The sequence below is a fragment of the Capsicum annuum genome, chromosome 7 (assembly GCF_002878395.1).
Source record: "Capsicum annuum cultivar UCD-10X-F1 chromosome 7, UCD10Xv1.1, whole genome shotgun sequence".
Classification (NCBI taxonomy): domain Eukaryota; kingdom Viridiplantae; phylum Streptophyta; class Magnoliopsida; order Solanales; family Solanaceae; genus Capsicum; species Capsicum annuum.
The window spans coordinates 3,193,325-3,195,799 of record NC_061117.1 but is presented as its reverse complement, the minus strand read 5'-3'; the positions used below and the strand labels follow the sequence as shown (position 1 = coordinate 3,195,799).

Sequence of the window (2,475 nt, the reverse complement as noted above, 5' to 3'; positions counted from 1 at the left end):
AAAGTGTAGTTTTTTAAAGCTGAATTTTGTCCTCATACTTACTTGTTTTCTATTTTTAAAATAATGTATTTCTATGAAGATTTATTTTTATTCTTAGGCATTTATATATTTATACTTTACGTAAATAGAATATAATGAAATGATTTATAATAACATAAAATATATAATTTAATCATAAATTGTAACAATTAATTTTTTAATTTTGTACTCATTTAAAATATAGTTTATATAAGTTGATAAATAGTGAGTTAAATTTATATAAAATTTTAAAATTTTATGTATGTAAACAAGCATTTTTTTTTAAAACAAATATTTGGTGGTCCGTTAGGACCAGACCACATTTTTTTCACCCAGATCCCGAGCTCTCTCTTTGTAAGGTGATTGAAGGGTTCCGTTAAAAGGGTCCAATAATTTGATTAATAATAATAAAGAAAAAGAATTAGGAAAGTAGAAACTCCACAAGTTTTACTGCAATTCTCTCCTTCCTTACACATTTTCTCTCTCTTTATTTTGATACTCGAAAAATTGATGAATAAGGTAAAATCATGAAGCTTAAACTTGAACATTTACTGAAAAGTATGTTCCAACTGCATCCATTGAAGAACGGTATGTCAAATTTCGCATGTAATTCCATCTTCTTTCCCTGTTTCCTTTATTTTTTTAGGCTTTAACTCGTTTGAATATATATATTTTTTTAATTACATTTTGTATGTTTTGATTCTCTTAACACCACTGTTGCATTATATGTTCCTAGTTTGATTTTTTGATCCTCCTTTTGCTTTGCATGTTCGAAGATTTCATTTTTTAAAAGGCATTCTGATTTAATTTCTTGTATCAGGTGTGATTTGTTGGATTTTTACCTATAATATGTGTCCGGTGTGCGTAATGTTGTCAATTTTGAATATCCTGATGTTTACATGTCAGCTAAGATAGTTGAATTTGAGGTATGGAATAAAAATAGAAGCAGGTAAAGTAAATAGAAATATTATGATTTGGTTTGTCATTTCAGGGTTATTATTGTTATTTCTTTACCGAAAAATTGAATTTGAGGGATGTTTGTGTACTAAATTTAGAATCTAATTAGTAGTACTGAACTCGTCGTTTAAAATTTATAACTCATAAAGTTGAAATCCTGACTCCATTCGGAACTTTGAACCCATAGAAATTGGCATAACTGGTGCCAATGGAAGTCTGTTGTTCATAGCTCGTCACTGCTTTAGTATTTGATGTTTCATTTGTAATTTAGTGTGTGTTGCGTATAGTTAGATGGATATAGATAGGATGATGTTCAATTAGACAGATGTCAAACAAATTTTTTTCTTTAATAGGAATAGATATTTGGAATCTAATTAGTAACAGATGCATGCCATGTGTTTGAATATAGACTTTGTTTTACTTGACGTTGGTTAATTGACATGTATTTTTACTCTATTACACCACTTAACCATCATATGTTGTATTGATTTTATGTAAATACCCGATGCAGATAAGTATTTTTTCGTGAACAACGTGGTCTCACATAATATGCCCCGATTTGATTGGATTGTGTATATTTATAGTTGAACCTGAAATTGCTTGGTCTGCACTTGATTCCACAAAGTTGCATCTGTCTGTGTTGTCATATATGTGTATGCTGACTCATTTATTCAAATGGATGGTCTTTCATTAAAGGTGGCAAGGCTGTCGATAGCACAAGTGTTGACTGTGATATCGCAGAGGCAGAAGTCAGCACTAAGGGAAGCATACAAGAACAAGAAGTGCCTGTTTCTCGACCTTCTTCCCAAGAAGACCAGAGCCATCCGGAGACGTCTTACAAATCATCAAACAGTTGAATCTTGACCTTGATTCTTATGGATACGTTGATAATCTTTTAATAATTGAAAGAACTACATAATGATCTTCTTTCTTTGGTAATAGTTTGTTAGTTTCGGTAATAGTTTGTTAGTTTTGTACTCGGTTCTTCAAATGTGATGCATCAATTTATTTTATTATAATTATTGACATTATAGTCTTTTTTCAGTGTGTTACAGTTATATGCCACTAATTTGCCTTAAAAGACATAGTTTAGTATTAGAAGGAATTCAACCTGGATAGAGCGAAACGGATATAAATGATTCAAACTGGATTGAAAATGAAGTATAGTTTATCAAAATGATTTTGCATAGCATCTTCTTATCTCTATGTTGTTTATTATCATGCTTGAAAGTAAAAATTTGTGTACATTTATCACTATGGTGCATCTAAATCTTTACTGGCACTGTACTGCTTCCTTCTTTTGAAGAAAAGAACGATTGTATTTACCATCAATGGTCTGCCATGTGCCAATTTACTTTTGAAAAAAGAATTTCATATTGTATTGGGTTGTGCAAAATGCTCAACCCAACTCTCATATTTGCATAAATGCCTTCACAAGTTTAAGTATGTTGACATTTGCGTGTCATTTATACCCTTTTCATTATAGTACTCAGCAGTTTG

General features: G+C 30.4%; 1 long non-coding RNA gene across 1 annotated transcript; it reads left to right on the top strand.

Moving 5' to 3' along the window:
- Positions 1 to 332: 332 nt before the first annotated feature.
- LOC107877589 lies at positions 333 to 2,017 on the top strand. Its single transcript, XR_007057531.1, has 2 exons — positions 333 to 606; positions 1,672 to 2,017. It is a non-coding gene; the product is annotated as an uncharacterized LOC107877589 (long non-coding RNA).
- The last annotated feature ends 458 nt before the right edge of the window (positions 2,018 to 2,475 follow it).